The sequence below is a fragment of the Schistocerca americana genome, chromosome 2 (genome assembly GCF_021461395.2).
Source record: "Schistocerca americana isolate TAMUIC-IGC-003095 chromosome 2, iqSchAmer2.1, whole genome shotgun sequence".
NCBI lineage: Eukaryota > Metazoa > Arthropoda > Insecta > Orthoptera > Acrididae > Schistocerca > Schistocerca americana.
The window spans coordinates 26,062,023-26,076,996 of record NC_060120.1 but is presented as its reverse complement, the minus strand read 5'-3'; the positions used below and the strand labels follow the sequence as shown (position 1 = coordinate 26,076,996).

Here is a 14,974-nt window from a genome sequence, read left to right as displayed (position 1 = left end):
TATAAATAACTTTCTCAACTACCTTAGAAAATGCAGGTAAGATTGAGATGGGGCGGTAGTTTTCAATTTTAGATTTATCACCTTTCTTGTAAATCGGGGTTACTTGTGCTGTCTTTAGACCATCTGGGGAACAACCTGATTCAATTACATCATTTACTGCTGTGGCCATGGCATCAGATATGTTGTCTATGCATCTTTTCAGTGTACTGATAGACGATGCATCATAGCCTGCTGATTTTGTATTTTTTAATGACATTACTATGTTTTTGACTTCCTTGTTATTGGTTGGGTCCAAGTATATGCTTTTTTGATTGGAATGCCCCTATATCTACGCTGAAGATTCTTATAATGGTCATTGACAGATTTTCCAACAGAAGAAAAGTACTCAATAAAAACATTTGCAGTCTGACATTGACATTTCATGATATGTCCTTTATGGTTTATAGTAAAACAACTTGTTGATCTGTCCTTACAATCCCTAAAGCTATTTATTACTTTCCAAACAGCTAAACCTGTGTTAGTAGAGTTTCTTAACATTGTGGCTACATATTTACTTTTAGTTTGTAGCAGAAGATCTTTATAGTAATCCTGATAGTTCTTAAATTCTACCTTTAGTCTATTATTATTGTTATTATTTACCATAGCATATCGGAAAAGTCTAAGCTTCTCTCTTGCTGTTTTTACTTCATGATTTATCCAGTTATTTTTTTGTATCTTTTTGCAGTCATTTACTGTAAAGGTCATTTCTGGATATGAGACATTGAAGCAATAATAAGAATCTGATGAAAAATCACTGAAAGTAATGCTGTTTTTTTTTCACCCTATTGTAAGCTTTTCAGCAAACTGTTGAAATCTTTAACATTGTCGTCATTGGTGATTGTTTTTGTCACATATTGTTTCTCTTTTCTATTGACATGAAGATTTTCAGCTTCTATCAATACCTGTACTGCGTGGTGGTCAGAAATGGCAAGCTTCAGAACTGATGCACTGCATGTAAAGTGGGACTTGTTAGTTATAATGTTGTCAATGCATGATTTTATACTATTGACCTCTCCAGTGGACTCGTTTATCAGAAATGTTAAGTTAAATTGAGCTAGTATTGGCATTAGTTTTTTAGATACTGAGTCATTGGACAGCAAGTCAATGTTTATATCTCCAGTTAGTATTATGTTAACCCAGCCATTTTTATTGCACTGTTTACTGTCAATGTCAACAAGCAGGTCATTAAGAACATAAAAGAAACTATCTAGGCTACCAGATGGAGGTCTGTATAGGCCTATAATAATCAAGTTCTCTTTCCCCCACTTATAATTAATTGCTGCTAGTTTTATTACACCCTCAATGCTGAAAGCACTTACATCTATTACACTATAATTACTATCACTGGCTGCAAAGATAGCTACCCCACCACCACATTTCTCTTTTCTACTGAAGGCAGAGCAAAAGATCATGGAAAGTGGCTTACATACACTAATTAGCTCATCTGTGTACCAGTGTTCACTTATAACTAAAAATTCAAGGTTATCAATTGCTGCAATGGTATCCAACTCTTTGTGCTTATTGCCAAGACTTTGAAAGTTCTGCTGAATTAATTTGAAAGTGAGTTTGGATTGTTGAATGCTTGATGGACGTGTCACCCTACCAGAACCACTTATAATTTATCCCTAAAAAAGAAATATCAGTCGACAGAGTGGGTTTGGTATTTTTCACTATCCATTTATTCAAATTGGTCTGTTTCCATGTACTGGGAGCCTGAGAAGAATCAGCTTTACCTGGTGTTTTCAGCAACCATTTGTCCAATGTCGTCTGTCTATACCCATTCCTGCAGTCTTGTGTTGTGGAGCACACATTCTTCGAATGTGTGTGTTTTGAGTATACGTTGTTCCTAGCATTTACGACGATTTCAGAAATAATGGACGCTAAGTGACTTTTTCCGCGCCGATTGAGTTGAAGGCCATGAGTGGTGTAAAGATCTCTATTAAAATGTTGCACGTTTACTATTTGTACATTTGCGTAACCGTTGCAAATTTCTGCATATTGACTGTTTGTATATGCTTCTGCCCTGTTTACACACGAGAATTGAGGCGAGTCATACATGTGTGGAATATCAAGAACAATGACGTTTGAGTCATTTAGATGGTTTAGAGCAGATTTTAGGGCATTAACAGCATGCAAACCATTGTTGTGTGCGACGTCATTTGCACCACCACATATTACAATGAAGTCTTCCTTCATTGTCTTTCGAGAGATATTGTTTACAGTTGAAAGCACTTGGTCAAGACGAGCGCCAGGTTTAATAAAACCTGAAGCATTTACTTCACTGTTTACGCTTTTTATTTCGTGTGCAAGGCCTAACACCACAAAGCAAGAAGAATAAACGTATGTTTAATGGGTGATAGTTATTAAACAGTTTTGACTGTGTTGACCACTCACTTCTGCTCTCTAAACTTGAGTACTATGGAATATGGGATAAAAGTTTAAAACTCATCAAATCATACCACAATATAAGGAAACAGGTGGTGAGTTCAGGAGGCCATCTGTCAAACATACTCGAGGTTCAACACGGAGTGCCACATGGATCTAAATTGGGACCACTTCTTTTCCTTGTACACATAAATGACTTACCAGGAAATATAGATGTAAAGACATATATGTGTGCAGATGACACAACTTTTCTATCTATAAACCATGTACTTGATAACCTTGTAAGTGATATGAAATTGGCAAAAGAAAATGCAACATCATTGTTTAATTCCAATGGTCTGCTATTCAATGAGGAAAAGATCCAGAAAAATGTCTATCAAAGACTACAAAAATAGAAAAACAAAAGGCAAAGTTTTTAGGTATTGTACTTGACAACAGTCTAACATGGAACTCTCATGTTGATCACATAGTGGTTATAGGTTGTCAAGAGTTATATATTTGTTGAAGAGACTGATGTGTTGTCTGACATTTGAGTACGTAAGGACAACGTACTTTGCCTGTTTTCAATCTCTTTTAAGGTATGGGTTGATATGCTGGGGAAACAGCAGAAAAACAAATGAAATTATGGTGATCCAGAAGAAAGCAATCAGAGTAATGGCTAAGGTAGATAACAGAACACATCGTAAACCATTGTTCATTAAATTTAGAATTTTAACAGTTATTAATTTATATATTCTTGACAGTGTTAACTACTTACTTGCTGAACTACCTATTTTAAGTGTAACAAATGAAAGGCATGACTACTGTACAGGTACGTGTACTTCTCTGCTCTTGCCACAAAATAGATTAGCTAAAACTAACAATAGTCATAAGTATATGGCAATTAAAATATATAACAAATTGTCTAAAAATGGGTCAATCAAGCCTGACAAATATTTAAAGACAATGTTCATAACTTCTTGTTAGCTAATCCATTCTATTCATTAGAAGAATTTTTAGAAATGCCCAATATCAACTTAAATATGTAAAAATTTATTTTGTAAAATTAATAGGTTAAGTGAACTGACGAAGTCTATTGGATGTAATAATGCTGAATGACCAATAAAGAATCTGAATCTTCAGTCCTGAGACTGGTTTGATGCAGCTCTCCATGCTACTATCTCCTGTGCAAGCTTCTTCATCTCCCAGTACGTACTGCAGCCTACATCCTTCTGAATCTGCTTAGTGTATTCATCTACTGGTCTCCCTCTACTATTTTTACACTCCAAGCTGCCCTCCAATACTAAATTGGTGATCCCTTGATGCCTCAGAATATGCCCCACCAACCGATCCCTTCTTCTAGTGAAGTTGTGCCACAAACTCCTCTTCTACCCATTCCTGTTCAATACCTCCACATCAGTTATGTGATCTACCCATCTAATCTTCAGCATTCTTCTGTAGCACCACATTTCGAAAGCCTCTATTCTCTTCTTGTCCAAACTATTTATTGTCAATGTTTCACGTCCATACACGACTACACTCCATACAAATACTTTCAGAATCGACTTCCTGACATTTAAATCTATACTCGATGTTAACAATTTTTTTTTTCTTCAGAAACGCTTTCCTTGCCATTGCCAGTCTACATTATATATCCTCAGTACTTTGACCATCATCAGTTATTTTGCTCCCCAAACAGCAAAACTACTTTACTACTTTAAGTGTCTCATTTCCTAATCTAATTCTCTCAGCATCACCCGACTTAATTTCACTACATTCCATTATCCTCATTTTGCTTTTGTTGATGTTCATTATATATCCTCCTTTCAAGACACTGTCCATTCTGTTCAACTGCGCTTCCAAGTCCTTTGCTGTCTCTGACAGAATTACAATGTCATCGGCGAACCTCGAAGTTTTTATTTCTTCTCCATGGATTTTAATACCTACTCCAAACTTTTCTTTTGTTTCCTTTATTGCTTGCTCAATATACAGATTGAATAACATCAGGGATAGGCTACAACCCTGTCTCACTCCCTTCCCAACCACTGCTTCCCTTTCATACCCCTCGACTCTTATAACTGCCATCTCGTTTCTGTACAAATTGTAAATAGCCTTTCGCTCTCTGTATTTTACCCCTGCCACCTTCAGAATTTTAAAAAGAGTATTCCAATCAACATTGCCAAAAGATTTCTCTAAGTCTACAAATTCTAGAAACGTAGGTTTGCCATTCCTTAATCTTTCTTCTAAGATATGTCATAGGGTCAGTATTGCCTCACGTGGTCCAACATTTCTACAGAATCCAAACTGATCTTCCCCGAGGTCAGCTTCTATCAGTTTTTCCATTCGTCTGTAAGGAATTCACATTAGTATTTTGCAGCTGTGAATTATTACACTGATAGTTCAGTAATTTTCACATCTGTCAACACCTGCTTTCTTTGGGATTGGGATTATTATATTCTTCTTGAAGTCTGAGGGTATTTCGCCTGTCTCATACATCTTGCTCACCAGATGGTAGAGTTTAGTCAGGACTGGCTGTCCCAAGGCTGTCAGTAGTTCTAATGGAATGTTGTCTGCTCAGGAGGCCTTGTTTCGACCCAGGTCTTTCAGTGCTCTGTCAAACTCTTCAATGCAGTATCATATCTCCCATTTCATCTTCATCTACATCCTCTTCCATTTCCATAATGTTGTCCTCAAGTACTTCGCCCTTGTATAGACCCTCTATATACTCCTTCCACCTTTCTGCTTTCTCTTCTTTGCTTAGAACTGGGTTTCCATCAAAGCTCTTGATATTCATGCAAGTGGTTCTCCTTTCTCCAAAGGCCTCTTTAATTTTCTTATAGGCAGTATCTCTATCTTACCCCTAGTGAGATAAGCCTCTACATCCTTACATTTGTCCTTTAGCCATTCCTGCTTAGCCATTCCTGCTTAGCCATTTTGCACTTCCTGTTGATATCATTTTTGAGACGTTTGTATTCCTTTTTGCCTGCTTCATTTATTGCATTTTTATATTTTCTCCTTTCATCAATCAATTTCAATATGTCTTCTGTTACCCAAGGGTTTCTACTAGCCCTCATCTTTTTACATATTTGTTCCTCTGCTGCCTGCACTATTTCATCCCTCAAAGCTACCCATTCTTCTTCTACTGTATTTCTTTCCCCCATTCCTGTCAATTGTTCCCTTATGCTCTCCCTGAAACTCTGTACAACCTCTGGTTTAGTCAGTTTATCCAGGTCCCATCTCCTTAAATTCCCATCTTTTTGCAGTTTCTTCAGTTTTAACCTACAGTTTATAACCAATAGATTGTGATCAGAGTCAACATCTGCCCCTGGAAATGTCTTACAATTTAAAACCTGGTTCCTAAATCTCTGTCTTACCATTATATAATCTATTTGATACCTTTTAGTATCTCAGGGTTCTTCCATGTATACAATCTTCTTTTATGATTCGTAAACCAAGTGTTAGCTATGATTAAGTTATGCTCTGCGCAAAATTCTACCAGGCGGCTTCCTCTTTCATTTCTTAGTCCCAATCCATATTCACCTACTATGTTCCCTTCTCTCCCTTTTCCTACTGTTGAATTCCAGTCACCCATGACTATTAAATTTTTGTCTCCCTTCACTACCTGAACAATGTCTTTTATCTCATCATATATTTCATCAATTTCTTCCTCATCTGCAGAGCTAGTTGGCATATAAACTTGTACTACTGTAGTAGGCATGGGCTTTGTGTCTATCTTGGCCACAATAATGCGTTCACTATGCTGTTTGTAGTAGCTAACCCGCACTCCTATTTTTTTATTCATTATTAAACCTACTCCTGCATTACCCCTATTTGACTTTGTATTTGTAACCCTGTATTCACCTGACCAAAAGTCTTGTTCCTCCTGTCATCGAACTTCACTAATTCCCACTATATCTAACTTTAACCTATCCATTTCCCTTTTTAAATTTTCTAACCTACCTGCCCGATTAAGTGATCTGACATTCCACCCTCCGATCCGTAGAATGCCAGTTTTCTTTCTCCTGATAACGACGTCGTCTTGAGTAGTCCCCGCCCGGAGATCCGAATGGGGGATTATTTTACCTCTGGAATATTTTACCCAAGAGGACGCCATCATCATTTAATGATGCAGTAAAGCTGCATGCCCTCGGGAAAAAAATTGTGGCTGTAGTTTCCCCTTGCTTTCAGCTGTTTGCAGTACCAGAACAGCAAGGCCATTTTGGTAGTGTTACAAGGTCACATCAGTCAGTCATCCAGACTGTTGCCCCTGCAACTACTGAAAAGGCTGCTGCCCCTCTTCAGGAACCACACGTTTGTCTGGCCTCTCAACAGATACCCCTCCATTGTGGTTGCACCTACAGTACGACTATCTGTATCGTTGAGGCACGCAAGCCTCCCCACCATCGGCAAGGTCCATGGTTCATGGGGGGGGGGGGGGGGGGGGGGGGGGGGGGGGGGGAATTTGTTCATATAGTAGTCTTTAAGTAGGCAAATGTCATTCATAGTCAGCAGATTGCACTTAGTCCTGGTTGATCTATGAAACATCTATGCTTTTGATATTTGGTCACAAGCATAGGTGTTTCATAGGAACCACATGTGTGTCTGGTCCCTCAACAGATACCCGTCCGTTGTGGTTGCACCTACGGTACCGCTATCTGTATCGTTGAGGCACGCAAGCCTCCCCACCAATGGCAAGGTTCGTGGTTCAATGGGGGGGGGATTTGTTCATTTAGTAGTCTTTAAATAGGCAAATGTCACTCATAGTCAGCAGACTGCACTTAGTCCTGGTTGATCTATGAAACATCTATGCTTTTGATATTTGGTCACATTGTAGATACACACATGGTAAGTTTTTGCTGAGTGCTGTGACTTTAATGAGTGAACTAAGTGCACTACTGTAGCATACTTTACTCTGAAAGATTAGTACAAGACAATACAGTATGTGAACTGTGACTTTTATGCAAATATGGACATTGTCTTGTGCTATAATTAAGTACTTGGTTTAATAACTGGTTTGTATTGTCGCAGAGTAATGCACTGTGCTTCATTAATCTGTATGTTTATAACTTTGTAATTCTGCCACTTTACTTTTAGTTGTTTGTGAGTGCTGATCTGACAGTAAACGCTAATAATTTCATGGAAGAGGAAAACTGGCTAGCATCCAAACAATATAACTTTGAGACTAATAAAATATGTGAAAACTTGCAGTCTGAACTGTGACGATTTGTACAGTTTTCTTGAGAAAACGCCATTAACTACTGAGTAGGAATTTCCGCTTCTCAATAGAACAGACACAAGTGCTACTCAGGAGGTGACGGAGACTTAAAAAAAAAAAAAGATTGGTGCTTCACAAGTTCTGCCATTACCATCTTTAAATACTGCCCAAGTAAAGTCATAAACATTGTAGGAAGGTATTTTTAACTACTCATAGCCTTCAGATGAAGGTACATAACTAAATTTCAGTATCATACAATGGTTGCTAAATATAAATAACCTTGCACAAAAAGCATGGAATTTTTAATTAAGGAGTTATTCCTCAGTGCCATTATTAATCTCATATATCCTACACCTTTAGGAATGTTTTTTCTAAAAGGTTAGCTGGAAGCAGTTACTGACAAGGGGAGGCCGCCAATTGTGAAATTCAGATTCGATTCATACTGCGCATAATAAAAGCTCATGGCCAGAGGTGTAATGTGGCAAAGCACCAAGATGCACTTCTCAGCCGTTGTCGAGAAAATCGACAGTTAAAAGAAACTGTTGCGGTGAAATACTCTCTACGATTAATAATTTTCTACAGCATCGTGGCGCAGCGGTAAGCGCTCGGGTCCGAAGGTCGCCGGATCGAATCTTGCGCCATGCAATTTTTTTTTTATTATTAGTTTTTTTGTAATTCATATATATATATATATATATATATATATATATATATATATATAAAAACAAAGATGAGGTGACTTACCGAACGAAAGCGCTGGCAGGTTGATAGACACACAAACATACACACAAAATTCAAGCTTTCGCAACAAACTGTTGCCTCATCAGGAAAGAGGGAAGGAGAGGGGAAGACGAAAGGAAGTGGGTTTTAAGGGAGAGGGTAGGACCCACTTCCTTTCGTCTTCCCCTCTCCTTCCCTCTTTCCTGATGAGGCAACAGTCTGTTGCGAAAGCTTGAATTTGTGTGTATGTTTGTGTTTGTTTGTGTGTCTATCGACCTGCCAGCGCTTTCGTTCGGTAAGTCACCTCATCTTTGTTTTTGTATATAATTTTTCCCACGTGGAATGTTTCCCTATTATATATATATATATATATATATATATATATATATGTATATATATATCTCTCTGCCCAAACTCTTTGTCTTTAAATATGTCTGCTTGTGTCTGTATGTGTGGATGGATATGTGCGTGTGTGCGAGTGTATACCTGTCCTTTTTTCCCCCTAAGGTAAGTCTTTCCGCTCCCGGGATTGGAATGACTCCTTACCCTCTCCTTTAAAACCCACTTCCTTTCGTCTTCCCCTCTCCTTCCCTCTTTCCTGATGAGGCAACAGTTTGTTGCGAAAGCTTGAATTGCGTGTGTTTGTTTGTGTTTGTTTGTGTGTCTATCGACCAGCCAGCACTTTTGTTCGGTAAGTCACCTCATCTTTGTTTTTATATATATATATATATATATATATATATATATATATATATATATATATATATAAAAAAAAAGAAAGATGATGAAACTTACCAAACAAAAGCGCTGGCAGGTCGATAGACACACAAACAAACAAACACAAACATACACATATACACATTATATATATATATATAATGAATTGCTTATGCATGTTGGTGAAGGCGGATCGCTCTCCAATTGTACCGCCTCCATTTTTCCGTTTTTTTAACAGGGTGTACCAAAGCTCTTCCGTCCGATGTTATAAGTTGCGCTAGGGACCGCATCTACCTTCTTTCGAAGTTAGCACGCAACTACGCTGTTATGTGGCGGCTCGTTTCTGCCCATTCAACATCTGTCCTTCAAGCGTAACGAGCGAGTAACGGAGTTTATATTTCATACCTGCCGCAGCAAATTTGTGTTCGTGGGGTCTCTATTCTAATTCGAACGTTTGACTTACGCTATACGTATTCGTTTCGGAATACCGTTTCTACGTCTTCCGTTAACTATACATGGTTAACATTATGAAGACAATTAATAACATTTGTGAAATACAACTTTGTTTGCGGAAAACATAATGATGTTTGAAGTCGCCAATTTTTCCACGACAAACGACTTTCAACAACTTATTATATGCATAATTGTTGCAACTGATTGCCAGGGATTTTATATATATATATATATATATATATATATATATATATGAATTACAAAAAACAAATACTAAAAAAAAAAAAAGAAGGTTGCATGGCGCGAGATTCAATCCGGCGAACTTCGGATTACGAACCAGAGTGCTTACCACTGCACCACAATGCTGTAGACAATTATTAATCGTAGAGAGTATTTAACCGCAACGGTTTCTTTTAACTCGATTTTCTCGACAACGGCTGAGAAGTGCATCTTGGTGCTTTGCCACATTACACCTCTGGCCATGAGCTTTTATTATGCGCAGTATGAATCGAATCTGAATTTCACAATTGGCGGCCTCCCCTTGTGAGTGGGGAGGGAGTTCGTTGGTGTCTACTTACTGAAAACAGTAACAAGAAGATGTTGAAAAGTAAATGAATACAAAAGCAATCCTGAACTGTGAATGACAAAGACAGCAAAAGGGCCATAGTAATACTGTATCATCAACTGCCTTACTTTCTTTTTGCTTAAATAACAATGCTACTTTAAAGTCCTGCTGAAACACAGATGATCATTTGGATATATATTTTGAGTAAACATATGTTACTAAACTTAACAGGTACTATAACGTTTACTATCTTGTTGTGATATCAAGTGGTGCTCAACTTTTTCCACAAACCTAAGATTCATATTTCAGTGTCACCATTAGTGCCTAAGTTAACTTGGAGTAGACAGATGAATATTTCAAGTTTTACTTTGTGATGAATCAATGTTATAAGCTATAGCTAAATGCAAAGGATGGGGTGGTTGTGCATCCTGCAGAAAGTCAAAGTGAAGAGGATTGAGTCCATCTGTGGCCAGGGACAGAATGTTTTTCATGTAGGTGATAACTTTATGTTAGCTGGCAATAGCAGGAAATTGAGAGCACCAGCTGATTGTGGAGATGTATGTTTCTCTCATCAGTAATTATTGTGAGTGTGAAAGTGTTAAGTTATTTAAACTGGTACAATACCATAACAAATAGAAGGCCAAATGCCAAAATATTGTTGTCACCATAGTTTGATCACAGTTTTTGTGATATTTTATGATTGGTATAGCCAGAGAATTAAAAAAAGAAGTAGCTGGCTTGGACACCATTTTTTAAATAGAAACGCAGTATGAACATAACCAAGTGATAGTGCCACATTATAATAAACTGATGCTAGAATAGGGACTAGTTTCTTTCTGTCTTCAGTACAGAGTATAATGTCTTTATCTCATCAGATCCAAAAGCTTTTCCTGCATTGAGTAATTTGAGATGCTTTTAAGTTTCTTATTCTATTATTTCTGCACCTGTCATCGTAAAATATGTCCAACAGTCAAACACAAAAAATCTACTGTCACATTTGGGTTAAGCAATTTCAGAAGACAGATTTTAATTGTTTAGCCACCATTTTATCATCTTCTATTTCTATATCCCTGTATCAGTGAGCATTTGGACATCTGATTATGTTCCATTGACTGGTTTTACATAGGACTAAAACTTCTTGAGACATTTTTAACAGCTCAGTAGATTGGAACTTGTTTTAAAATCACATGCTTTCCACATAATTGCTCATACACTCATGATTTCATTCAACTTTTACTTTCAGTAAGTATTCCATTTTGAGTTTAATATTTCATTTCTGTTTGCTGCTGGTTTCAACCAAATTTTGGTTCCTAGTGTAATATGTGTGTTGTTACCATTAATGAGTTGTAGAAACTCTAGGGCCTTACTTTGAATGCTTCAACAGTTAACTAACATTAAATTTAAAGTTTCTTTTTATGACCTGTGATGATTCTTATTTCCTTTCATAACAAGTGCAGGTAAATCATACAAGGTTCCATACTAAAGAATGGAAAATTCAGGATGGAATAATGACAATATTATCAAAAGTATAGATTGCTTGGTTCAAATGGCTCTGAGCACTATGGGACTCAACTGCTGAGGTCATTAGTTCCCTAGAACTTAGAACTAGTTAAACCTAACTAACCTAAGGACATCACAAACATCCATGCCCGAGGCAGGATTCGAACCTGCGACCGTAGCGGTCTCGCGGTTCCAGACTGCAGCGCCTTTAACCGCACGGCCACTTCGGCCGGCTATAGATTGCTACTTACCATATAGATAAGATGTTGAGTCACAGACAGGCACAACAAAGAGACTGATAAACAAGTGACCTTTGGGTAAGAGGCCCCCTTCTAAAGTAGGCAACACACACACACATTCACACAAGCACACTCACACATTATGACCACTATCTCTGGCCACCAAGGCATGGTCATGAGTGTGTGTGTGTGTGTGTGTGTGTGTGTGTGTGTGTGTGTGTGTGTGTGTGCGAGTGCTTGCATGAATGTGGCCAGAAGCTCACAAGTTTAGCAGCCTTTTTGTTGTGCCTGTCTCCAACTCAACATCTCCTCTGTAAGGTGAGCAGAAGTCTTATTGTCAAGGTCCGATATTGTAGTACACTTACAAACAAATTCTGTATACAAAGTGGTTTCTCAAACTTACAAAACATTCCTGTGCTTGCCACACATATTCTGTTAGCTAAGTAACTGCTTCCAGAGCATAGTGGATGCCTGAGTTATTCAGGAATAGTGTACAGTTCTCCATTTAACTCTGCAGGTCACGAATTTTGCATTGAGATGTCACAAAAGTGATAGCGTCTTTCATTTCAGCCTTCCATCCAATGTCAAACCAGGGGATATACTCAGCCAGTGTTTTAAGCCCAGCAATCAGCAGTTTTCACCATTTCAGCCAGTTATTGAGAGGAACAAAGGATCACCTGTGAAAGGAATGAAGGATCACCTATGAATGCAGGCAACAGGTATCATTGGTGCTCATATGAACCAAACTCCTCTGCTGGTTGCATCCAGTACATGTAATTGCAGCTGATAGGCTGTCCTCCATGTCTTAAATTAGACCCCTGTAAAACACAGCAAGTCCATAATGAACTTCCTTCCTGATCTAAGTGCTGTTTACCTTTCGCAACTGTCATAATTGGTGAGGTTATTCTTACTGGATCAGTCATAATTTCAGCAATGTGTGACACCTAATTTCTGTTGATGAATGGCATGATGGTAAGTATAGGCCAGAACCCTCATACACCTTCAGCATAAAGATCCACACCACCACCATTGTCCACCACTGACGCTCAGGCAAGGATGAACTGGGCAGACTGCTACTATAACTATCATAGTGTTACATTTTGTTTCACCTTTCAACAGAGAATCAAAGTCCCAAGTTCCTGCAGGGAATCAGTGAATTTATCTTCAGATTTTTCTCTTGTCATAACAGAAATCACTTTGATGGGTGTTAATCACTTCAGTTCTTAAAAGGGAACTTTTCTTTAGTGTAGCAGAACTCAAACACTAATGTTATGTACAAGTTATGTCATTTACTGTCCTGGAAAAAAAATCATTAAACTGGGTACAATGTAACCTCAGTGCAAACACTATCTCAATGACAGGATGAGTTAGCTACTGTTCATGACGTTGTTGTTGTTGTGGTCTTCAGTCCTCAGAATGGTTTGATGCAGCTCTCCATGCTACTCTATCCTGTGCAAGCTTCTTCATCTCCCAGTACTTACTGTAACCTACATCCTTCTGAATCTGCTTAGTGTATTCATCTCTTGGTCTCCCTCTACGATTTTTACCCTCCACGCTGCCCTCCAATGCTAAATTTGTGATCCCTTGATGCCTCAGAACATGTCCTACCAACTGGTCCCTTCTTCTTGTCAAGTTGTGCCACAAACTCCTCTTCTCCCCAATTCTATTCAATACCTCCTTGTTAGTTATGTGATCTACCCATCTAATCTTCAGCATTCTTCTGTAGCACCACATTTCGAAAGCTTCTATTCTCTTCTTGTCCAAACTATTTATCGTCAATGTTTCACTTCCATACATGGCTACACTCCATACAAATACTTTCAGAAACAACTTCCTGACACTTAAATCTATACTCGATGTTAACAAATTTCTCTTCTTCAGAAACGCTTTCCTTGGCATTGCCAGTCTACATTTTATACCCTCTGTACTTTGACCATCATCAGTTATTTTGCTCCCCAAATATCAAAACTCCTTTACTACTTTAAGTGTCTCATTTCCTAATCTAATTCCCTCAGCATCACTCGACTTAATTCGACTACATTCCATTATCCTCATTTTGCTTTTGTTGATGTTCATCTTATATCCTCCTTTCAAGACACTGTCAATTCCGTTCAACTGCTCCTCCAAGTCCTTTGCTGCCTCTGACAGAATTATGATGTCATCGGCGAACCACAAAGTTTTTATTTCTTCTCCATGGATTTTAATACCTACTCTGAATTTTTCTTTTGTTTCCTTCACTGCTTGCTCAATATACAGATTGAATAACATCGGGGAGAGGCTACAACCCTGTCTCACTCCCTTCCCAACCACTGCTTCCCTTTCATGCCCTTTGACTGTTATAACTGCCATCTGGTTTCTGTACAAATTGTAAATAGCCTTTCGCTCCCTGTATTTTACCCCTGCCGCCTTCAGAATTTGAAAGAGAGTATTCCAGTCAACATTGTCAAAAGCTTTCTCTAAGTCTACAAATGCTAGAAATGTAGGTTTGCCTTTCCATAATCTTTCTTCTAAGATAAGTCGTAAGGTCAGTATTGCCTCAAGTGTTGCAACATTTCTACAGAATCCAAACTGATCTTCCCCGAGATCGACTTCTACCAGTTTTTCCATTCTTCTGTAAAGAATTCGCGTTAGTATTTTGCAGCTGTGACTTATTAAACTGATAGTTCGGTAATTTTCACATCTGTCAACACCTGCTTTCTTTGGGATTGGGATTATTATATTCTTCTTGAAGTCTGAGGGTATTTCGCCTGTCTCATACATCTTGCTCACCAGATGGTAGAGTTTTGTCAGAACTGGCTCTCCCAAGGCCGTCAGTAGTTCTAATGGAATGTTGTCTACTCCTGGGGCCTTGTTTCGACTCAGGTCTTTCAGTGCTCTGTCAAACTCTTCACGCAGTATCGTTTCTCCCATTTCATCTTCATCTACATCCTCTTCCATTTCCATAATATTGTCCTAAAGTACATCGCCTTTCTGCTTTCCCTTCTTTGCTAGAACTGGTTTCCATCTGAGCTCTTGATATTCATACAAGTGGTTCTCTTTTCTCCAAATGTCTCTTTAATTTTCCTGTAGGCAGTATCTCTATCTTACCCCTTGTGAGATAAACCTCTACATCCTTACATTTGTCCTCTAGCCATCCCTGCTTAGCCATTTTGCACTTCCTGT

The 14,974-nt window shown here is 38.3% G+C and overlaps 1 protein-coding gene across 1 annotated transcript in view; it reads left to right on the top strand.

Moving 5' to 3' along the window:
• LOC124589485 overlaps positions 1–14,974 on the top strand; it is a 296,313-nt gene that overhangs the window by 130,776 nt on the left and 150,563 nt on the right. The window lies entirely within an intron of this gene.